Genomic DNA, 25661 nt, shown 5'->3' with positions numbered 1-25661 from the left:
AACTGTGTTCATAGCAGCATTATTCATAGTCGCCAGAATCTGGAAACAACCTATATGCCCTCAACCAAAGAACAGATAAAGAAAATGTGGTACACTCACACAATGGAGAGGTTAAAATCAATGACATCTTGAAACTTCAAAAAATGGATGGAACTATTAAAAAAAAATACTGAGTGAGGTAATCCAGTACAAACATAGTATGTATTCACACATAAGTGGATATTAGATATAAAGCAAAGGATAACCAGCCTATAATCCATGACCCCAGAGAAGCTAGGTAACAAGGAGAACGCTAAAATGGAATCATTATTTTAGATGGCAACATGATAAAAATGTTCCAGTGGTTTAAGTGGTACCCATTATATTTCAAAGGCTATCAGCCAATTGGGTTAACTTTAAATAAGATTGATGAGAAACAAACCCCTATGACCTTCAAGGCATGTTCTCCCTATTTTAGAATAGTGAGTTCCAAACAGCACACATTATCAATTTATCTGTTTTCTTTTAGTCTCTCTTAGACATTCAGTTGATCCTTAATTAATCTTGAAGTCAGTTGGATATCAGAAAGCCAAAGTAAATTCTTATTCTGTATTTCAAAAACCAATACAAAAGACCATCTGTAGTGAGACTACCCTATAGGTTTTCAGATCCTTGTGTCCGCCATTTATATAAAACTTTCTCCATGTATATGGATGACTTCTAAATGACAGACTATGGCAAAAGAAGTCATTTCTATAATTATATGGAACTGTGATCATCTCTTTCATAGATTATTAGAGGGATCAACTCCCTTACTGAACTACAGATGCAAGCAGGATAATATTGACTGTCTATAGAGGTCCATCATGGGAGAGGAAGCTGTCAGAAATACATGGTTTCAGGTCTGTAAACACAGAGCAATAATTTCTACCAATAATTATCTCAAGTAGACTGTGGGCTGCAGAAAGATACCCAGCTGACCTTGACAGTAGTTGGGTGAAAATCAGGACAGATTAGTCCTCTAATCTATGCCCATACTTAGACCCACAGAAATAGATTGAAGTTTGTGGTAAAAACAGCTTTAAGTATCAAACCCAAGGCTTAGCTTATATTACAAAATCTCTCAACCACTGGGCCCACCAATTTCTTGTTGTTCTACTTTTCATTCAATGAAAAGTTAAGTTCCTGGTCTTCAGACATCACCTTCATGCGTAGTAACTCTCTGATGAAGCTAACACAACCATATATAGGAAAATATTGAGACAATGAAATCCTGGGGCTGGAGCTGATTTCTTTTCAACCATAAATATCACATTTCTGTTGCTTGCCACACATTATGACACTAATTCAGACTTTAGTTTTGTTAATGGAGCTTGGGGGCACTTTTTCTCAAAAACCACATATCAGGCAAAAAGATAAAGTCTTCCTTATGTCAAGTCTTCACCAACCAATTCTGCTATTTTCCATGACATAAGCACTTGAAGGGTTCAAGGGGGTGCTCTGCATTAAGTATCTTATAGAGAGAGCTGCTGTGGAATGATTCTAACATGTGATCAAAAAGCATATGCTCTGACTGCCAATTATCAAAATACAGACATTACTTGCCTGTAGGTAGATTTCAAGGCACCCAAGTAAAAGACTCGATTTTGTTCATAAAGTGTAAACCTATAAATAAACAGACTGACATATAAATGTTCTCCAAGAAATACTGCCTCCAGCCTAAGTGGCACAACCATTTTCTTTTCTTTTTCTACTAAATTGCCTCTTTTGACTTTGCATAAAATCATTTTAGAAGTTAAATTTCTACTCTTGATGAATGAACAACTGATTGTAAGATGCCACAGCAAATGCCCTGTAATAAATATTACCTCACCATCTTTACTGAGTAAGATACAGGCTTTGGGGGCCCTTTCCAATATATTTTTGTGAATGTCGCAGTAAAGGAAATTTTATTTTGCTTTCTTCTACACAGCCATTTGTTTCCCTTTTTTCCTTTCCTCTGAAGGCATGAACTGCCAATTTTATTTTAACTCTATAAGACATTTTCTTAGACAATAATCCCTTTTTTGAACAAAAATTCTTTACTTGACATTTAATGCTGCTTTAGGGTCAAAGCAATACAGAGCCCAAATAGCACTGTATACAGCAGCCATGGAATAGGGATAGCATTTTTAGTTGCCTCGCTTTTCTAAAATATTGCAAAGCTACAGAAATTAAAAGTCCAAATCCCACCACAAAAGAAATATTAAACTGTTGGAGGAATATTCTAAAGGTCACATTATCTTAATGAAGTGCCACTTCCTGACAGCTTGCTTGTGACTTTGGAGTAATGTACTCCATTTACTGGGAAATACTCCTTGAAACCCATGCCCTCTGCTCTCTAGACAAAGACATTGGTAATTTTCCTAAAAGGTCACACATAAACGTGTTATTTAAAACTAGCCATTTGCCAGTTGTGAATATATATAAGAAATGCAAAAAGCAGATATAATATGAGAATAGACCATTTGTAAAATGTCAGACATTTTTCCACCTATATTTTAGTAATACGAAATTGTGTCAGTTAATCACATTCTTTGATCTCTATCACTTTATCAAAATGTTAAAGGGAAAATTCTACTGAAATTTCATTGTAACCCTTCTTACTATTCAATAAAACTAGAAAGTGAATTCTGGTAAATTTACAAAGTTAGCATTATATTTGTCTTATTTTAGTTTTTTACAGGGTATTTTAAATGTATGTGTATATTTTATGTTTCAATCCTAGAATGTGGCTCAGTGCTAGGTACAAAGCTGTTAATTTCATCTACAGTGCAATAAACCAAACATAAATGAAAATATGTAACACAAAACAAACATATATTGTTTCTTTCTGTTTTGTTTTACAAATTGGATTATAAAACACATAGTATTGTTAGAAAGCCAGAGGTATTTTGTTTGGTTTTGTTTAGTTGCTTTTTCTTTCTGTTTTTTAGTATTTTTGTTGTTCTTGTATTTATTTGTTTGTTGTAATGGCCAGGAAGTTTCATAGAACCACATCTTTCATTAAAGTCTACTTTCAGTAAATATTTGAGATATATTATTTTCACAGATGAGCAAACCAGAGAGTTTGTACTTACAAAATTTCATGGCTAAATAGTAATCACTGCTATATTGATAACAGAAAAAACATTTTATCATTTTACACAGTTCATTTACCTACATGAACCAATTAATTACAATTCCATTTTGTCAATTATTTTATCTTTAGGTGTTTTTGACTAAAATAAAATTACATCACTCCTATTCATTCATCCAACTCCTCCACTTACCTTCCTTCAAAATCCTCCCATGCCCCCATTCTCAAGTTGCTAAGTTGACAACCTTATTTTCATGCATGCAGATAATCACTATGGCAAATCTATTCATACTACCCAAAAATTTATGTACATAACACTATCTACAATGTACTCTCTTCACAGATACAAGATAAGTAAACCATAAATTTGTATGAAAGCACAAGTTTCAGCATATAAAGAAATGTTAAAAATGCATCTGGAGGCATCACACTTCCTAATTTCAAAGTTTATTACAAAGCTACAATAATCAAAATAGTATGCTGCTGGCTTAGAAACAGACACAAAATCAAACAGAACAGAATGAAGTATGCAGAAACAAATCTATACACATCTGAACAGTGAATTTCACAAGAGCACCCATAATATGCTGTGTGGAAAAGCTACTTTATTCAGCAATTAACATTTAAAATAGATATCCATATTCAGAAAGATGAACATCAACATTAAATATAAACAAATAGAATTTAAAAATTAAACAACTGAAATAATTGACAAAAAAGAACAAGCCATAAATCGAGGAGAGCTGTTTCCAAGTATACATCCCAAATATATTAATAATTCATAGAAATCTATGACAAAAATATCCCTGTTAAACACAGGCAAAGCATTAAATAGGCATATTCTTCCAAGAAGACATAAAAATGACCAACAGACATATTTTAAACTGTTCTGCACCACTAATCATCAGAAAAAAAATGGGAAAACCCAACCATGGCTTGTCAAGTTACACATGTAAAATAAATACTTGTTATTGAAATGTCATGGATGACATATGCTAAGAATGATGAGGATAGAATGTCTGTACAAACTATCAGTAGACTACAAACTGAGATGGCCTTGCTCTTAGTGAGAGACCTCTTCAGAAGAAAACACCCTCTTAAAACAAGGGAAAACAGAACAATAATGATCCAGAATGATCAGGTCTAACTGCACATCAAAGTGAAATATAATTAGTATATCGGAGACAATGCCTTCACTATGGCATTATGAACAATATAAGAAATGAAAAATAATTCAAATTGATTAATGGGTGAAGAAAATGTAGTATGCATCACAGTATTGTTAGGCATTTAGAAAGTCATGCAAGGTGTGGTGGTGCATATCTATAACCTCAGCACTCATCTGCAAAGGCATGTTGATCACTCAGAGTTCAAGGCCAGCCTAGTCTATATAGACAGTTCCATGCCAGCCAAGGCTGCACAGTCTTATCTCAAAAAGTAAAGACAGACTTTATTAACCCATAAAAAGGAAGGAAAATTTGACAGAGGAGTAAATGCAGAGGAGTAAAATTATAATTGTCTAGACACACAGGGTTGTATAAATGATGAGGGATTGGAATAAAAAGCAACAAACTTGTAACTAAAAGGTGAATAAGTTCTGGAAAGCTCAAGAACTTAATGGGGACCAGAATTCAAAGAATGTTTGTAGATGTGGAAATAGGAAATAATTAATCTTAATATTCTCAACACCGAGTAAAAGGAAGGGAAATATGAAAAGTGGTAGAAAAGCTGAATGGCTTGATTATGGAATAAATATGTCACAACACATTAGGAATATTTTCCTTTTTATTATCAGTTCTCGTGTACCTGAAAGCCTACAAGAACCCATACATTTCTGATAGTGTCATTCAGCCAAAGTCACAATGCCACTGTGAAAAATGATAAATAAATAAATATAAAACACATGCTTTTTTAAACTATAACTATGTATACTTCCCTTGGACCCACATCCTCCCAACCATAAACATTGGACCAGATTTATAATATCAAGTATGCACTGTCTCCCAAATTGCATGCACATGTTTAGTAGGAAAACATTTGCACATTACCCAGTTATGACACTATTGCACCAGTACAGTAGGCAGGCTTTCCTGGTGGGTCAGTATAGTACATATTGTCTGTAGCTAGGAAAGATCACTGATGAATTTTCTACCCTAGTGGCCTATATAGTGTTTTCCAAGGCCATGCTAGCATCTAGAAGAGCAGGAGATCTCAGCTAAGCTCCATATTGCTTTGTAAGGATGCTTCTCTTTTTATTTTTCTAGGATGCTTCCCTGGGTGTCAGCCAGGGGCAAAGCTTACCAGGAATTATTGAGTCAATGAGTAAAACTCTGGCTAAGATGCCATCTGCTGATCTTAGAATCCTGAAGACTGTAACCCTGTATGTAGTCACTGATTATGCTGAGATTGTGTAAAGAGAGGCTGCTGTGCAAAACTCCAGGACATTTCAGAAACCTCTTAGCTCCCAAGCAGAGAACTTTGAAATGGCTTCCTCCATCTCCACACATAAAATGCATAATTCCTTTCTAACCAACAGATCAGTGGTGCCAAAAGTATTAATTATACTGGAAATAAGTTAAGAGCCTTTAAAATAAGAAGTGCAACATGAAAGGCAGAGTCTTACACATGCTGTTGTTAATAATAATGAATTCCAGACACAAGTCCAAGAAAACACAGCATCAGCATTTGAAAGCTGAAAAGTGCCATACCCATGATATGCAAATATCCTTATGATAATGTATTATAAGCAAGAATTGCAGAATAGAAGGCTATGACATTAATTAAAAATAAAATAAAATAAAATCCTTCATGGCTGACAGAAAAATTAGGGCAGAAAAGAGTGCTCTAATGATATAGAGACATAAACGAATTTTATGTACAGCTCCTTCGTAAATGCCCAGGCACAATCATCTTCTGAGGACTCCATGGATGCATTCACTTACCTTGGAGATTCTACATAACTTCCTACAAAGTTAATTCTCAGGTTGATGTACACTCTTCCCAGAGGCAGGATGTTACACTTTGGACTTCTCTATAAAAGTATGGTAACTAATTTAATAAATAAGTGAGGTTCTATTTTATGAGGATTTTTAGTTTGCAAAGCATATTCATTATCTCACTTGATCCTTGAAGTAATATGCTATGGTGGATAGAAAAGACACTTGAAATGTTACAGAGGTATAAATGATGCTCAACTGGAAGCTGGGTAGAGTGGGTCAAGATCAGAGCATGTCTCCTAGTTACTGTCTGTCTTCACTCCACACTGGTTGAAAGAAGCAGCACCTATAACATTATACCACAGGACCAGAAGTATTTTAGGAAGCTAAATTTACATGTCTAGTACTTCTCAATATTGACTGCATATTTGGTGTTGGGCCTTTGAGTAAAATACTAAAAACACAAAGATTAAAGAAAGCAAAGCGCAGGGTTATATTTTCATGAAGCTTATGGGGCACTGCTAAAAATAGTAGTGAATTAATTCTGTAATTATTGAATTTCTGAAGTTTTGTATCTTGCAATACTTGGACTCTGAGCAATTAAAAGGTGCATGATAACACAAAAGTAGCTAAACAGGTAAGATTACAATTTAGGACTGGTTTTGTTGATTCTAGAATCTTTGAATCATACCATTTGGTGGCATATTGATGCGGATCTAGGGTCCATAAGAGAGATGTAGGCTGGGGTGGGAAGATGACTCAGTGAGTATAGTGGAACAACACCATGTAATAAGCCAGTCTGGTGGGGATATGCCTGAAATCCTACTGTTGAAAGGTAGAGACAATGTACCCTGAAGTTCATTGGCCAGCCCATCTAGTCAGTTGGTAAGTCCAGCTTTAGTGAGAGACCCTGTCTCAAAAACCTAAGGAGGGAAATGGAGGAAGCCACTTGCTAGTTACCTTTGGCTTTAAAGTGTGCATACACAGATGTTGCAACATGCCTATGCTGCCAGAAGTATGTATGCTATATGACTATCAAAAAGAAAAGTATGCCATGTTTTATAATATTTGTAAATATTTGTTTAAAGAAAAGAAAAAATAGTGGGAGAGATGGCTCAGCACTCAAGAGTCGTTATTGCTCTTGCAGGGTATTGAGTGTACTGACTGTGGTTACCTGCATTGACACTGGTGTGCCTACAAATATCTGTAATTCCAGCCCAAAATTTTATGTCTTCCTGTAGCCTCGAAGTGTACTAGCACATACATGGCACACATTCTCCAAAACATCACACTTGGGAGGATTGGGAATTGATGGCACACAGCCCTCTCTCTCCTGTTACCTTGCCTTCCAGAGATGATAATGAGACTTGACTCTTCTGCTGGGGCCTGCTGAGGCAGAAAGGCCTCAGTCTCTAGAGCATCTTTCCTTTGGATACAGCCCTAGCCTATGAAGTTGCTGGTGGCAATGGAGAAGCAGCCTTTCATCAAACTGTACCCCCACAGATGTCCCTATCACACAGTGACACATCACTTTTTATTTTGTTATCTTTGGGCATCTTGTTGGAGGAACTGGTTCACCCGGATGTTTCACTCTTTATATTAAATAATAAACTAAATCCAGAAAGGGCTTGTTTCTTGGTGGCTGAATCTTCCAGCATTGATTGAGATGACTGGGTGAAAAATAGGGCCAAGACATAAATGCCCTCCAGGGAACTTTGTCAGGAAAAAAATCATGGAATATATAAGCAAGAAAAGCTAGAAAACAGAACTTACAGGAGTAAGGGAAGCTGGAAGATTAAGCAGACTTTAAATGATGCATTTATCATCAGAATATTTGGGCAATATTTGCTATGACAAAAGAATATTTTTAAAGAAGTAATAAACTAAAACCACAGATTACAATGGCATGCCATGTGATGTCTCTATTTGTAAACAAAGGAAACAAACAAAAGCACAGGTTTGGAGCCAGCATTATGCTTTTGTTTGATATTCCCTAATATCTATGATTTTCATAAATGTTAATTGATAGGAATGGTGAGTACAAGTTCAGAAGACATACAAAGTAGGAAAGTATTGAAAGCTAATTTAGTGGCATACTGTTTCCAAATGAGACTCTTAATTTCTACTCAAATCGGAGAAATTTTTATCATTTCTCAATCAGAAATTAATAGTAAAATTCTTGATAACAGATTAAAAAAATCAATGCTAGGGCTATTGCTCAGGATTAGGGCCCTAGCCAACTATGAGGCAGGCCTGACTTTGATCTTTAATGTAGTTAAAGTTAAGATCAGTTAATTTACTCAAAATTCATTATATTCTCACTATGTGGATGTCACTGAAGTACACATAAGATATTATTAATTTTTACACAATACAAATTATGTAAATATATTGAAGGTAAAGATAATTTTATTCATTTTATTAAGCTTGTAATGGATTGACATTTTAAGTCATTTATTTAGTCTTCTATACACACTTTAAGCTATTTTTAAAATAATATTTATTTTTTGAATTTAAAAGTAATTTTAATATTTTAAAATAATATTTGTTGAAATATTGTAATGTCATTAATACCACATATTTTATGAATAGCCATACAGGATAATATATTATACTTTTTTTTGAGAAATTAGGGTAAAGATGCATAAGTGAAGAAGAAATAATGAAAAAATTATAAGAACCTTGGCAAATCTAGAGCCACTTGTTTTTTATACTTTTTAATACATTTCATATTTACTGCATTTATATACCTCTTACAAAGGAAATATATTTGCATTATTGTGCATCATAGAAGCAAGAGACACTCTGATAAGGGGATTTCTTGAGTTACCTCATCTGAAGGAGAGCTTGTCCTGTAGAGGTGCCTTGACCAGAATGCATCTAAACCACATTTCTGCTCAGCCCTCTCCACAAGAAGCTTATTAGCAGGATGGGTAACAACACTTTTCATCCTTTCACGTCTACATGACTATCTATTCTTCACTAATAAAAGTGACATTCCTTTGTGTTTAGCTGTCTTTGTTTCTGAATGTCCCTGCATCAAACAAATCTTTGGCTAAATAACACTATTTAACAGATAACTCTGGAGAACCAGTACCTAAGTGTTGTGAGCAATAAATCTTAAGATGGAAAAAGAATCAGAATTATAATGTCTCCTGTGGTGTAAACACATAAGAAATATATTTATATATAAAGCCAGATAGGTACTCCACAAATTCCATTAACTATGCAATGAGGCTATGTACAAATTCAGGAAATACATCAGCTTAGTAATAGTAAACTTAACTTTTATACCTCCTTACATAAGATCACCTAGGTTGCTATGCCTTATTTACATAGTTCCTCAAAATTTAAAACCTAATTGCACAAATTCTACACAGAGATAATTGCTACTCTTATCTCAAAGGAAGCAGTACCTAGCTGTTTTACTTCTTGGCTATGTCCTTTGTAACATTAGAGCTGTACTGGTGATTTAAACACTTGGTCTATAACTTTGGCTTCCATTTTATCATTGCTTGCCTGCATGATACACAATCTACATGATACAACTGTCAAACCAAGGGCTTATGTTCTAGGTAAATCATTCTCCATGTTATAAAATGCTTTTATAGGAACCAAGTTAAAGATTGAGAACACAACATTAGAAATATATTTTTAAGCTCCAGAAAAGGAATGAAAGTGTATGTGGGAAGTTAGAAACATGAGTACTAGTTATCACAGAAAACAATGGGACCATTTTCTTATGTTCCATGTTGTCTGAGAAAAGAGAAGCTATGATAAAACAAGTTGCAAAACAAGTGTGTAAATGAGCAAGGGACAGCCTACAGGGCCAGGTTAATTATCCCAGGGTCTAGTTATTAAGAAGATCATTAGGCAGCTTCTGAAACAGTTAGATGACAATGCTAAGCCACAGGCATCCCCAAGGTCTTACAGCACTGTAATATTTCAGGTGACAGGCAATACTTAAGAACACACCAACACTAAGCTCCTCAATTACAATCAATGTCAAGGTTTTACAACCAGAGGACTACTAATTTCGAACATACATTCACACTGCCTGGCAGAGCTTTTATGGAAAACAAGGGTTTAAAGCACCAGCAGCACAATGCTAAAGAACATTCTAAATCACAAAGAAAGTGTGTATTTTGGGATATTGGGTTGGCATAAAAAATTATATTTCTTTAAAAGGGAGGGGTTATTGTGTGACATTTCTGCACATACACAAACCTCAAAGGGACTGTGAGTGTGTACTCTCTCCTTACTTACAGCCTGTTTTACAGCAGGGAATTTCTATTTAAACTTCACTTTCCATATGATCACATTAATATACTTAGACCTGCACAGGTGCAGTGTTATGGTGCAGTGTTATTTCTTTAAATTCATTTATTTTTTTTTTACTCATTGTATCTTTGCTCACCTGTCAGTTTTTGGGGTTTTTAGTTTTTTTCACATTGATTTGCAAATTATGGCTTTGTGGCCTTTTGAATATCAGTGTATGCTCTTTAAACTTTGGACAATACAAACTTTGTTGAGGTTGGTTTACAAAGACAAAAAGTTGTACAAAAGGCACAAGATAATCCAGGCTGCAGCTAATGATGCTTAAACCACAGTTTCCAAGCCCTAACTAACTCATCCACTGCCCAGCTTTTGATTCTGTGGAGGAGAGCTGTCAGTCACAGGCTGTTGATGGGTAAGCTGGAAGTGTTTACAGCTCAAAATTACATGCACATTTTAATTTCAAATGTTCAATTTTTCAGGAGAAAGGTCCAAACAATCACCTACTTCTTGTATTTTTCTGATGATTATTGTTATTTCCTTTCTTTTATTCTGTTCTTCATTTATTAATTTATTTAGAAACAGGGTCTTGCTAATTATTTCCATACCTCATTCCTTATTTTGATTCTGTGTTAGGGAGTAATAACTGTCCTTACCCAGAAACTAAAAGATAGTCATATTTAAAGTGAGTAAAATATGATTTTAAATGAGGGGAAATATAAAATCACTGCTTTTGAGTACTTTATTCCCTATAGTAAGGGAATGGATTCAAAGTAGTTTTCCACCAAGGAATGAATGGATAAAGAAAACTTGGTCTATGTAAATAAAAAATTGATACTTTCAACTCTAAAGTAAGGTTTGCAAAAAAAAAAAGGAAGATTAAAAAGATGGATACACTCAGAATATATAATATTGAGCATGAAAACGTAATCTCAGGAAAACCATCCCAATATATTCCCAATATATTCTTCCTTATATAAGGAACTTAGATGTGTGTGTGTGTGTGTGTGTGTGTGTGTGTGTGTGTATAAACATATGTGTATCTGGTTATATTTAAAATCTAGAACATAGAATAAGAGGAAGTAAACCTTAGGTGATATGGGAGGAGGTGATTAGGGAGGAGGTGATGAGGGAATATTGAATGTGTGAATATAACTTGTAGTAGTTATAGAAACCAGGAAAGGAAAACAGAATCATTGCCAGAATAGAAGACTGGGGAGCAATGGAGAAGGTCCAAGTAGTTTGATCATTGGAATGGGACAGGGGAAGTCCACTGAGAAGGTGACAGCCTTAAAAAACAAACAAACAAACAAACAAACAACAACAAAATCATACATGGAATCATACTACTAACTCTACCTAAAAACAAAACAAAAAACAAAAACCCTCATAATGCAGGTAATTCTGGGTATAAAGAGCCGAAGGCTAACAAACAATAATCACAAGACCAGACATGAGACTCCCTGTTGCTATTGACCTTGGTTATTCTCACAAGTAGAAAGTAAGTTCTAATTGCTAAAGATACCATGCAGTTCAGAAACAGGGTCCAAGGAACCCGTAGCTGGAACTGATCTGAATGCTCCTTCCCTAGCTTTCTTGGCACTAGAATGAGGTATTCAAACTAGAAAGGAGAGATGCAACCAAGAGTTCTACCCAGCTATGATGCCTATGAATCAAAACAGTCACCAGCATCAGACAAATAGCCCTATGAATGTAGTAGTGGCATTCATACCTTGGTAGAATCAACATCCCTCTCTAATTGGACAAAAGAGTCACTCAACAAGAGGGATACTGTGTCTAGTACTGAAAATATAGTTAACACATTCAGCAACAATGGAATCATGGTTATTGAAGAAGAATCTACAACCATGAACTGATTAAAACAGTAAAACCCCTAAAAACAATGTATAAACATTTGTCCATTAACTACAGATAAGAATAGTCTTCATCTCTCACCAAGAAATTTCTCATTGCAACAGTTGGAGATCACTACAAACAAAGCAAAACAAAACAAAAAACAATCAAAATGCAGAGCTGTGGAGCTTAGTCCCAACAGATAAGCTGTGGAAGATACAAAATCCTTCCACAGCTGATGCACAGGGAACAAGGAGGATCAGGAGAAAAAAACAACACAAGAGCCATAGGGTCAGGGAGTTTGTTGTGAAATTGTGTCTCCTGGTAATATCAGAGTTTCACCAAAATGACTGCCTAAATGTGAGCTGAATAAGGATAATAACAATGAACATACTACACTGGATGGAGCATAGCCCATGAAGCCTCAACAGTTATAGGAAACCAAGGAAAATTGGCATCAGGAGAAGCAGTCTTCCCCAGAGAAGAGCATGCCACTTAGTTGTCCATTGCAAAATTGTCAGGCCTGAAAATATACATATATACACATAACATTATATAGAAACATATATCAAGCCATATGATATATATGAATATATTTAATTTAACTCTATCATCTATACCTGTACCTATATACAGTCTATCCATATATGCATGAAATAATAGTGAAGAAAACATCATGAATTTAAACAAGAGCAAGGAAGCACATATAGGAGAAATGTAATTAAATTATGATTTCAGTTTGAAATTGAGGATATGAAGCTAATATCTTTTCTAGTTCTAAGTTTGTAACAGACTTTCATTCTGAGGCAGTACATAAATGCTTATAAGTGCATCCCATCGTCAAAGTATAATATCTGATCTAACAATTTGAGCTTCCGTGGAAAGGCTATCATAAATGCCCTTCCCGGAGAGTGAGATCAACAACTAACTTATCCATGGAGCCCTCAACTAATGCCTGTTGGAAACAGGATAAAACACCCATACATAAACACTGAGTCGAACTAGAACCCAGATGCAGATGGAGAGGACAAGACCAGGCGGCAGAAACACATACAAAAAGCTTACCTGAACAAGTAGGAGCTAAGGGCCACTAGACTGATAGCTGGGAAGCCAGCATGGGACTGACTCAGGCCCCCCTGAATATGGGTCTCAGCCAGAATGACTGAGCAGTCTAAGGGACCTCAGACAGTGGAGCCAGGATGTATCCCTGGTGCACAAAAGGACTTTGTGAACACATCCCCCATGGAGGGATAACTGCCTTAATCTAGGGACAGGAGAGAAGCCCTAGTCCCTACTTCACATGACCTGTCAGATCTACATGACCCCAACTGGAAGGCATTCCCCTAAAAATGGAATTGGGGTGGGGGGATGGGAGAGGAGGGTGGTTAGAGTGCATGTGAGAGGGCAAAGAGGGTAAAAGGGAGGGAAGGAGGGAGGGAGAGGGAACTGGGATCCACATGTAAAATAATAAATTAAAAAAACAAATGCTTTGACTCCAAAATTTACGTTGAAGGACAAGTTACTGGGGGAAAGGATTTCTATTTTTGTTTCCACAGAAAATGAAAAGATGTGGATTCTTTCCAGACTAATGTGGTTTGATCAAGCCAGACAGCCTGAAACAGAGTACGAGGTGATCCTACATTCAAAACAGCTGGACAAAGCAGCCTTACAGACTACAGCCATTCTTCTTCGAATCCCCCATGACAGAGCCCCTTACCAGCAGGAAGTCGTTTGGAAAGAACAACACCCAAATTCCCAAATATTGTCTATAAATGTTTGTTTTCATTTAAATCGACTTTGTTATATAAAATAAATTAAAAAAAAAACTGAAAAAAAAAATCTGATCTAAACCTTGACACCTTCAGAATGGCTGTTCTAAATGCACAGAAGTTCATTGAGATGTACAGACTTTGGTCATTTTTGTTCATGATTTTTTAAATTCTATAAACTTTATGATAAAGTTTTAATTACAAATGTTGAAGGTATTTTCCTTTAATTGTATATTAAAAATAACTGGAAGATCTGACCTGAAACCTTAAAGAGCAACTATTTGCTATTTATAGCATTGAACATAGCCTGAATTATTGCCAAAGGAATAAAATTCTGCATGGCAACAAAGAAAATATTCTCTTATCGGTGCTTTTGATCAATTGCACATATCTTCTTTTTTATTTCCACCTATCAAAACTATAAAACCTTTTTAAAAATCATGTATGTTATATTGATGATATAAAGACAAAAAGCTGATACTATCGAACTTGGGAAGAAGCTACCTTAATGTTCATGACATTCTTATGTGGAATTCACCTGATACCACAGTTAATAGACTTTTGTTTTGACTTAAGGTCTTTTCAACTGAACAGATTGTATGCATAATAACATCACACATTTTTTGATTTTCTTTTTCTATAACAGTGATCATTTTTTTGTGTGTGTGGAATATGTGAAGCAATATCTGGGAATAGCCTTCATTCTGTATCTCTTTGCTTTGGGCTTGACTCCTGTGCAACTTCATTTCTCATTCATTAGTAGTGTTTCTAAATTGACACTACATGTGTCTACACCTGCTGTCACTGAGCAAATGAATGTTTGGTTCATGGAGAAGATGAGTGTATGATAGGTTTTTAAAGTGACTGTAAAATGAAATGTTAACGTTCTTTCCAAGGATGGCAATTGAGGAATTTTAAAAACACAAAAATCCAACCATAATATATAAATAGATGAGATAATACTATAGAAAGGAAGATTTTCATTGCCAATGTTGCTGTATGGAGAGGATATAGGGAATTTAGTGTTTCAGGGGACAGGAAGACAGTTCTAATATAGTTTGGGAAATTTCTAGTAACATTCAATTATTTTAATAACACTGCACTTAACTCTCTGCTGTATGTTCCCCAGGGCACTGCAGTCTCTTCCACTCCCTACTGTCAAACACTTCCCTTCATCCTTTAATTATTCTTGCTTGTGCATGAGGCCATAGCATTAGAGATCTCTGTGAGGCAATATTTTCTTGTTTACAAAGAAACACAAACATGTTTTCATCTGTAACAGTATAGTCTGCTTCCCACCATGTCAGTACTTTGAACTTTCTGGATGTAATTTCTGGATCTCTGCCCACTTGTGGCAAATGTTTATTTTCTCCTCATTTCACTGGACTCAGTACTCTAAAACCATGAAATTTACTTAAATTGCCTTAAGTTGGGTAAGGATGTAACCACTTGTTCCAGCACCCTGGAAGCAGATAGTAAATGAGGATTATTTAGTCACATGACATTCTGGAATACAGTAACAAATAAATAAATAAACAGACACAACACATAGGTGTGTATTTTTATTTAAATTGATGATGCATAAGGTTTTACATCCTGATTAAATTTCTAGAATCAAGTCTGTCTTTTTTCCTCAAAAATAGTGTTTAATGTTTGTTTGGTATTTTTTTGTATTTTTATAGCTAATCATAATTTATTAATAAAACTGACTATAATCCTAGAGAAAAAATAAAATTAAATAAAGATATAAACAGAAAGTCAGAGCTCATCAAAATCACTGGTATCTGTAATTTACTGAGGTCTGGAGCAAGAACAGAAGCAATAAAAATGTTGATGAAACTTGGAAGTCATTATAAAAATTGGATCAAGTCCTACCATACCACTTATAGTCATTCATATAAAATGAGCCAAAGTTCAGCCAAGGTAGAAGGATTTTGTAAGAAGAGATCCTACTATCTCCCTAGCTGTGGGTTATGATATCATCTTCTTTTGTTTTCTATCCATGTCTATGTATCTCTGAAGAACATAGACCCTGCTGTGAAGGGTAGTATTACCAGCTTCTTGAGAGACATCCTCTAACTCCATATTAATATAAAGGACATGTAGGGACAGTTATGAGTGACCAGGTACTACACTGCATTGTTTGAGGACTCTCTCCTACCACACACATTTTCTGCCATAAGAAAAAAAAAGTACAAAAGCTATTGTATGGGCTTGAGAATTCCCCCAAAGTAGAAAGGCTGCCTTCTCAATACTAGACCACACAAATGCAGTGAATACAAAAAGTACATTAGTGTCAATAAAGAATATGACATGGGAACTTATAGTCAGATGTAAACAAATTTGAATTAATGAAAAAGAAGGTGGTGTCAGAAAAAATGTATTTTTTTTTTAAAGAAAAACATGGAAATGTAATAGAAAACTGAAATTTCTACAGTCATTTATAAGAGAGAAAATTAGGGAAAAAAGCAAAATCTGAAAACTTTAATAGCTGAATGTAAAACACATATAACTACCAAAAAGTAAATCAGTAAGATGTTCAGAGAACTTCAAGAATATCAATGCCCCGAAGTCAGCAGCCTGGAGACACCACACCAATGCAGACTTTGAAGTTGACAAAGGCTGTCTGAGACAGGGTCACCTCTTGCTAGGTAGGGAATATCAGTTCCTATACAGAACTGATTGTTAACTTAGTAATGTACTTGTTAAAATGGCTGAACAATGATGAAAATCAAGGTGAAGGCTGATAAACACTGATTCACATTTTTCCCTAGATGTTTCTGAACATATATTTTCCTGGTCAAGAAATAATTTCCATTTCCATTTAACATTTTGGAAGTCATGCATTTTCTACATTAATAAAACTGTCTCAGTGACCTGAAGGAATATCCCGATGAATTCTGACAAGTGTCAGAAAACTACGAGAGTTTGCTGATAGCAGGGTGTCTCTGAAAATGCCTTTCACAGCCCCTGTGGAGCACGAATGGTTATATAGTTTTCATTGCTAAGGAAATGAACCTTAGATGGTTCATATAGCTCAGTGGTCACATGGTTAGTAGTGTTAGAGCAGGAATATGTAAATTTGACCAAACTTCTCAGCCATCCAATTCATTACCACTATATTTAGTTGCTTTTTTGATAGGTAACATTAGTCAATTTTACTAGTTACTGAAATGACGGGAAGGCACACATGAGAATACTTTTCCATGTGCCTGTTGTTCAGCTGTGTACATTAAAATGTCTTTAAATCACTGCTTTGCCTTTTAGTTATGATCAAAAACTCCTTTAAAAACCCTTTTACAACACAGATTTGCGTTCACAGTTTCTATTACCCACCAATTGAGTTCTTCTAGCACAATCTTGAAACAGAGTCACCATATTACAATTCAAGAATCAAAAGCAATCATTACCATCAATCAAAGTAGAAAAGCAGAACTTTGATTCTAACTCAGGGTTTGAAATGAAGCAATTTTGTCACCAAACTTAAATCAGACGTTAACAGATGCTTTTAGACACTGTTGTTTCCCTGGCTTTTATATCTGACTAATATGTTTACACAAGAAGTGATATTTGCATACCTGGAATGGGTGGAATATCTCCCTCTTGGGTCAGTGAGAGCCCATGAGACTCCATTGGATCCATGTCCAACAACAGAAGCTGATACCTTCTACTAGAGTATAATTTTGTCTACTTGTCAACACCTTATTACAAAGTAATACAACAAAACCATAATACTATTTGCGATCTCTTTTCTGCTAATATGCATTCCTCCTTCACTCTTCCTTAGATTTTCAAAAGGTTCATGCTTCCCTTGGCATCCATGTAAGCAGTATGAGCATAGTGAAAATTTTATTTTTCTTAAGCAAGTTGTGTGTTTTAATATTCATCTTCATATAGATTTTAGTGAAACTTGTTCATGACAAAGAAAAAGGGTGGTTTTGAAATTAACCTTTAGAATTTTATTAATATGACAGATGTCCTTATTTTAGGCTAATATGTACAAAATATCCACTTTACATATTTGACATCTTTTTTACTTATTAGTTATTTTCCATTTTAATTTTTAATATCCTGATGATTTTCAATAATTTAATTTTCTATTCTTGTATGCAAATAATAAGCATATTTATAACCAACCAGATATGGATCATATGCTACATAGTCCCTAGACAGTCCAAATTTTAACACATGAATACAATTAAAGGATGGAATATTTATCATTATATAATACCATATAAGATAATTTTTATATGCTAAACTGATGTTAAATATTTTAAATGTGTCCTATAGAATTCATACACTTGTTATTTATTTCAGCTTCATAAGCTCACATGTGAAAACTGGCATTATTGGCCTTTTATAGAAATGAAAGCACAAGGCAGACAAATACCTTATTTTATGTGACTCTGATCCAAAATAGCAGAAGCAAGTGTTTTCAGAATTTGGAGAATAGTTCAACAGCTCTATCACACTTCCACACTCTGTGACCTTTTGAGAGAAGGCTCAGAGTTTAATAGCACATACTGTTTTTGTAGTTCCTAACACCCATGCCTGGCAGCTTGTATCTATTTATTAACCCCAGTATCAGGGAAATCTGGTGCCTCTGGCTTTGAAGAGCACTTATACTCACGTGCACATACCCACACAGAGACAAACATATACACAGGTAAATTAAAACAAAACTAACAGTTAAATAAATTATTGCCAACCCCTTTGAACTGACGAAAGTAAATAATATCTGCAAGAACCTGGAACCAAATTACACAAATAATTCTAAAATCTTAGTCATGTCTTTCCACTGACCTTCAAACAGAAGGTGTCTTGTTTTCTTCACAATGGCTTGATCAAGGCTGAATGCATCTATAACCTTACATTTTCATGTCATTTTTATTGCTGATGTGTAGGAATTTTGTTGTCAGTCTTTTTATGGTGGGCAAGATTTTGCTGCTACTGAGTATATCTGTATGATTACATCTTAAAGTCTAGGACATTTTTTCGAAACAAAATTTGTTTGTATTGTAATACAATTATATTTATTCCTTCTGCCCACTTCATATACATTCCTCCATCATCCTTCCAACCTCTAGCTTCTTCTTTTACCAATTGTTATCACATGTTTATATGTGTATACATACATGTTTCTAAATAGAATGTCATCAATCCTTACAAGGTTCCTTGGATGTGTATTTCAAGACTGACCATTTGCTACTAGGAAACCAATTAGTTTATTTTTCCTTGGGGAGGCCCACCTTTCCTTGTTCCCAGCTTTACTCATTTGCCTATAGATTTTGGTGTTAGGTTGAGGCCTCATGGAGTTTTTCCTGTCTACTTTGGCCTGTCCATTAGTTTTCTCCTGTTTAGCTCACATTTGAGCAGTCCTGTTGGTAGACTTTCTGGGTATAGCTTCTGATGTTATTAGAAAACAGCAAACTCCCTGATCACTTGTCTCTTTCTATTCCCTCTTCTAGGTTTTAGCTCTATAATTAAGAAATCCCTATAGATATTTATATTTACTATATATATATATATTACATATTTTAAATAATTTTCACAGCTGGTTTTGTGAATTAATTTTACATAAGCTAGAGTCATCAGAAGAAGGAGTCTCAGTTGAGGAAATGCCTCAATGAGATCCATATGTAAGACATTTTCTCATTTAGTAATCAATGTGGGAGGCCCAGCCCATGGTGGGCTGCTGGTCCTAGGTTCTTTAAGAAAGCAGGCTGAACAAGCCATAGGAAGCAAACCAGTAATTAGCTCCCTTCCATGTTCTTTGCATCATCTCCTGTCTGCAGGATCCTGGACTGTTTGAATTTCTGTCCTGACTTTCTTCAGTGATGAACAGCAAGTGCAAGCCTAATAAGCGCTTTCCTCCTCAACTTGCATTATGGTCATGGTATTTTGTCACAACAATAGAAACACCAACTAAGACAATAATTACACTTCATATAATATTTCTTATATATTTTTTATGGCCAAGGAAAAGATGAACTAAAATCAGTTTCTTGGTTGCTGGTAAAGCATTTTATTTACACTAGATGTGTTCTTTCTTCTAATTCCTGCTATTTTATATTCCTTCTTATGGGATGATGTGATTTATTATATAGCAGATTTATATACCAGATAGTTTTCAGAAACAGTGAAGCATGCAATAAAACTAAATATAAATAAACAAGCAAAAAATATGTTAATATTTTCTTTACATAATTCACCTCAAAAAATACATTTTCATGAGAAGGACTGATTTGAGATCTTCCTTTCAGTTGATTGATTACAGTACAGTCTTTAACACACCCTACTTGTCTACCATCTTAACTTGCTTTATTTATAGAAATGTCCAGAAACAAGATATATATGCTTTGAAATTTACCCAGTTTTGAGTGTCATGGTGAGCTCATGTAATTTCTCACTATATCTTTCCTGAGATGTGAAGTTTTCCTTGTACAGAGCCTGGCCTTTGAATACTATGTGCCTGATTACTACTTGGTTCCATCTCAGCTGCCAGAACATTACATCATCTCATACCATCACAAAAAAAATGATTGAGTTACAACAATAACCAACTATGAGAGCACATTGACATAAATTTTATCATAATATTTTAATATTTTATTGCAATTTATTTAGGTTATAAGAATATGTGAGTAGGAGTAATTTAGCATACAGAGGGTTCAATGACATCACAGATTTAGACAATCCACTATGGGTCTTATATCATGTCCTCTGTGAGTACTTGAGAACTGCCATGTTATTTGCCTTATTTCAGGGTATTATATTATATACAGGGGAGTTCAGAATAGTATATCACCCACTGTTTCTAGTACTCTTTATAACTGGCTAATATGTGAGCAAGTATTAATATAATCTTTTTTAAAATGTCAAATAAACAAGATCATAGTGTTTATCTAAAGATAAATGGTAAAGAATAATGTTACTTACATATGAAAATGTCACAATAAAACACATTATTTCATACCCTACCTTAAAAACATAAGTAAAATAGATTAAATGACATTCATTTATTTAGGTCCTGTACATATTTTGATTGTGTAAAAAATCCCATTGTAAGAATTTCAGATAAAATAATGCATACAGCAATTTACCTACCAACCTAGCAGAGAAAGAAAACCATACCATGCTAACAGTCTGAAGCAACAGCAGGAAATCGTAGAACATTAAACAAAATCAACTTGAGGACCCTTCCTGAGTCTGCATATTGAGTACTGCTTGTTTCCCTAAGGTCTAGTTGAGTACAAAATCATAAACGCTCATTTAACATGAGGCCACAGGAAGATGTGTTTGAGCTGCTTGCCACTCAAAGACGAATTGCTGTTGATTCATCAGTATAGGCCTCATCCTTCTCCCTCAGCCAGACACACCTTTGGGAACTGATGGGCAGGATGTGCTGTCTAGTCATTGGCTAGGGATAGAATGAATAGTTACTGAGTCACAAAGATGCTCTAACTATTGACCCTGCTTTATTAAATCTGTTCTATTTAACACAGTTTAACCAGCAAAAGCTATAGGAAGGAACCACATCCTTAAGCTCTAATGATATAATTCTAAATGTTCAAATATTATGGAATTAGCTGAGAAGACATAAATAATAGGACATATACAACAATGTAAATTTCAAATATAAGCAAAATTAGTGCCTAGGTTTAGGTCATTATATAAGATGCTATTCACTGAATCAAGTAGTCAATTAAGTCTAAAATGTCTCTATTAGAACCCATAACTCCAGGTTTAGATATATTCTGTAATGGTTGCAAAATATTTATTGCTATCTCCAGGTCTAGTATGTTAAGTTTTACAATTTGTAGACTTTGCTATATTTAATATATCAATTAAAAGTGGGTGACTAAGCATCTGTTTTGAACAAGGTTTCCATACACATGTCACAGAGGTCTAAACAAATCCTGACCTATAGTTAGGAATAACTTTAAATTTACAGCTGAATTTGGAAAATAATACTGACTTCCAGAAATAGAAATGTCACCCTCCCCCCTTGGCAAAGATCAATGAAGCAACAGGAATAAAGGTAGTTTATTTGGAAATGAAAGGGTATGAGGTTGAAATTGAAAGTAATTTTCATTCAGGACATGTGACAGTCTTTTTTGTATACAACATAAATATGAACTGCTTTAAGAAAACTGGATAGACTTTTGCATTCTGTGGACACAATCTTCATAGTTCTTAAAATAATGTGTGAGTTTTTAAACCATGAGTCTGCTATCGTTAATATCTTGAAGCCTTTGAATATCAGAATTTTATCTTTTTTAAAATATCATTCTATTTCCCATGTTGTAACAAATTGTCAGATACTGTGTTCATTCAAGAAAAACAATGAAATCAACTATATCTTGTGAATCTATCTGAAGCCAGACATTAGATACACAATGGTTAATAAAGGAGGCTTGGCCTTTGCCCTTGTTCAGTTTCAAATCCTGTGTATAAAAATCAGAGAGGGCAGGAATTTCTGGAATGACTTCATCACATTTAGTCATAGCCCCTCGTCCTTTGAAGTCACAATTTTATCTCATAACTCCTTTTTACACTTTTCGATAATAAACTTTTTTCACCTTATAAAGATTCTTGGACACCCATCCAGTCACTGATAATCACACAACACAGCACACATTTCTTGCTCCTCTGTTTGCCCCTACAAGCCAAGGTTCAATGCTGCATAATCAGTATTTTGAAAATGTCATTACTTTTCTCTCTCTGTGTCTGAAGACACAGTGTGTTAAACTATCAAATTATTCTTCTATGAACTAGACTACCCAAAGGTGCAATATCTTTATGGAGACAGGCTGACCTGGAAGGGGACCTCAAAAGCAGATGAAGTATGAAAAGAATGTAATCTATAACACATAAAAGAGAAGCAAGCCAGTGATTTTGGATACTGAATTCAAGTCATCTTGCTATTCCCAGTGAAGGTACTGAAGTGCTTTGGAGAATTGTGACTGATAGCTCCCAGAATCAGAGTGAGACTTTGGAGTACAAGTTTAACAGAGTGTACAGCACTAGGAAGAGAAAAAACAAAGAAAGTCAGTAAAGGTGATGACAAAATAACTTAAGTGTGAATTTGAGTACCTAGAAATTAATGGTCCAAGAGATACCAGAAATCTAGAATTCCAGAAGTGTGAATCCAAAGATGAAATCACACCCATCAAGGACAGGAATCAATTTGGATTTAAGAAGGAATAAGTGGATCTAGACAACCATATATTTCTAAATAGAATTCACTACAGATTGGGAAACTTTATAGTGAAAACTTTGAAGATCCATTTGAAATGTTCTGAAGCAATGCAGGTGCTCCCTTAGGGAAAATCACCCTGAGTCCTCTTGTCAATAATAATGCTAATGTCTTTGACAAGTGTTAGAAAATAGAGAAGAAAATTCTTTGGGGATTTTTGGTTATGTTTGTTGAGGCTTTGTTGTTGTTGTTATCATTGTTGTTATTGTTTTATTGATTACCTCAAACCAGGAAGAACAAAACCCCACCAATCCTCCATGAGTCACTATACAAATGTCAATCAGAGCATTAAGAATCTGAAAGGTGGGTGGGTAGCCACAACATAAGTCTCTCAAAGTGCAATACTGTGCATTAGTCAGTGAACTAATATGCTCAGTCTCCTGTCCATTTGATCACCTGTAGTCAATGACACTCACTACAGAGAACACACTGTAATATATCTTCAAATGAATCTCTAAAGAGAGAGCTAGTTTACAATGCTTTGGAGACCACATACTAGTACTGCAAGTATAAACAGGTTTCCCGCCTACCCCACCCCAATGGCATCTTCTGGAAGCATCTACCTATAAACAGGCATAGACTGAAGACATTTTTTTTTCAACATGTAAGTTAAGAGACACGAGAAGAAAATGTTATGAGACACTAAGTAGTGTCTGAAGCTACAGAAGACACACTACTATTTTCAGAAATTGAATTGAGAAGCACAAATCAGTATCACAATTTCTTATACAAGGCATGGTTATGCTTAACAACTGCTTCACAGATCCATGGGGAAAAGAAGGAGAGAAGGAGCCAAACATGTTAATGAATGAAATCATATCACAAGGAATCTCAAGACTTAAGTCTGTACCATTTGGTCAGTTTTCTAATGGCTATAGCTTAATGATTCAATTAGTCTCATGGGAACTGGGTAAGCACATACTTAATGTTCTGTGTCATAGTACTGATAAGATCTTTTCAAATCCAGCACTAGTTGGAGATTATGAATAATTAAATCCAAAGTATTTTATTTTATAGTTCCCTATGAGTAAATAAATGGGTAAATAATTTTTGGTATTAAAACAAGTATAAGAAAGTAAATACATAGAATTATACTATCAAATATAATTTTGCCAATTGACTATACATTTCCCAAATTTGTTATCTAAGAAATGTAAACAGATTGAACTCTAACCTTTTGTAGGGTAGATACCATGTTAAGTACATGAAAAAAATATGACCTTGTATATCTTTCATGAATATCTCCTAGAGGCAATGGATACATTTAGTAAATACTAATATGGAGAACTAATGTATTTGGAAATTATTAACATGTGCTAATCATGGTATTGTTATAAATTAGAACTGGAGACATATGAAGACATACACCAAGAATAGTGGTTCTGATAGTGCCCTGTTCAAGCTGTGTTTTGTTTTGTTTTTAATATGCAAAGGGAAGTAGGAGTTAGTTTAGGCATTTTTAAAAAAGCATTGGATGGTTTGATATGAATACCTTTCAAAATAGAGTAAATCTCCACTGAGATTTTGAACTTTAGGCATTGAGCCTTTATGCTAATGCTTTCCTATGCATTATAGTGTATATAAGTCACTAGTTATTAAAGGCTATCTGGTAAGGGGTGTAGCACTGTTAAACTTAACCATGCCCCTCTGAATTGGAATTTTACTTAAATGTGAGGACCTGGATTAGTGTGTGTTACCTTTAATAATAACCAACCATAACAAAACTATACCTCAGCTGATATAAAATTTATACTTGGTACAATTTTATATACTCAGTAAATTGCATGTAAACAGAATTAAGTCTCCTTAGATACCCATATAGGTCAACAGTTAATAAGTATGAACAGTCTACTGTATTTGTGATTATTGAAAGAAAACCTGAAAGTATTTCTGGTATTTATAAACAAGTATCCATATAATTCTTGAATTAAGGGCTCTAGTTTCTTGGCAATATAATATAATGGAACTCTCAGGCCACAGCCTTCACTATCACTCAAGTATGGTAGTCAGGCACTTGTTAATTTGCCTGCTTCCAGAGGTGTCTGAAAATATGTAATAAAATCTCAAATATATAGCACTTTGTAAAAGGTGTGACCAGTTCACCTTGTATATATAACTGATGGATGTTTTATGTACTAATTTTGACATTGATATAAGAGCCATGCACACACAGGAGTACTCCCCTTACATCTTTACTGCAAATGGAAATATTGCCACAGACAGACAAGTTTGAGTCAGTATTAGAATGATTGATACATTTGAATATAAACATGGAAACCTCTTCTCCTAAAGGTGGCCTGGCTGCACTGGCTGCTGATATTGTTTTTGACAGGTTTTATGAGACCCTCAATCAGTGCTGACGGGCCACTTCTCATATACTCGCCAGTCTGATTTCTTGCAGTAATGAACTTCAGGCTCAGCTTAGTATGGAAAGAAATGAAACCCAGAAAATGCATGGGTCTCACAAGCTT

This window comes from Phodopus roborovskii, unplaced genomic scaffold (genome assembly GCF_943737965.1).
Source record: "Phodopus roborovskii unplaced genomic scaffold, PHOROB, whole genome shotgun sequence".
NCBI classification, from domain to species: Eukaryota; Metazoa; Chordata; class Mammalia; order Rodentia; family Cricetidae; genus Phodopus; species Phodopus roborovskii.
This window is presented reverse-complemented; position numbering follows the sequence as displayed.